Source organism: Vespula pensylvanica, unplaced genomic scaffold, assembly GCF_014466175.1.
Source record: "Vespula pensylvanica isolate Volc-1 unplaced genomic scaffold, ASM1446617v1 scaffold0001, whole genome shotgun sequence".
Classification (NCBI taxonomy): domain Eukaryota; kingdom Metazoa; phylum Arthropoda; class Insecta; order Hymenoptera; family Vespidae; genus Vespula; species Vespula pensylvanica.
The window spans coordinates 8881-9790 of NW_025113209.1; positions in this window are offsets into that span (position 1 = coordinate 8881).

The following is a 910-nucleotide window of genomic DNA, read 5'->3' on the forward strand; positions in this document are numbered from 1 at the left end:
AAAAAAAATAAAACTAAAGAAATATTTGCCTTACTATTTTTAAAATAAAATATACCAATAGAAAAAAATAAACCTATAATTAATTTTATCATATTAAATTCAAATTTTTAAAATATTCATTTCCTTTAAATCGAATTATTATCACAATTAAAGAAATTCCTAAAATTCCCTCAATTACAAATATAACCATAAAAATTAATAAATAATAATCTTTATTAAAATTTATTAATATTATAAAGATATTTGATAACCTAATAATTACTATAAATTCAATACATAAAAGAACTATTAAAGCATGATTATAATATTTACAAAACATTATAAATCTTAATATAAATAAACCAATACCTAATATACAATTTACAAAATAATTTATTAACTATAATTATCTAATAATATATTTTTATTATAAACAAATTACTTTTAAGCTTTATAGTTTAATAAAAACATAAATTTTGTAAATTTAAATTAAATTTTTCATTTTAAAGCTTTTTCAAAAAAATAAAATTATTTATATCTTTAATCTCCAAAATTAATATTTTAATTAAACTATTTTTTGTTTTAATCTTTAAATTTCTTTTTTATTATTAACTTTCTATCTCTCTAAAAAACTTAATGTCACAATCAACCTCAATTTCTATTTTTTTATGAATTTACTTATTTTTAATTATATTCTTTATAATTTTTAAATCTAACCTCTCTATTATTCAAACAATTATGATATTAATAAAATTCACAATTTTAATTTCATTAATAATATCCAATTTATCAACTTGATCAATTTATTCTTTCTTAATTTTCTTAATAATTATTGGAGGTTTAATAATTTTATTCATACTATTCATAAGTTTAATTACTAATCAACTAATATTCTCAATTAATAAAAAAATTTTATTAATTTATTTAATTT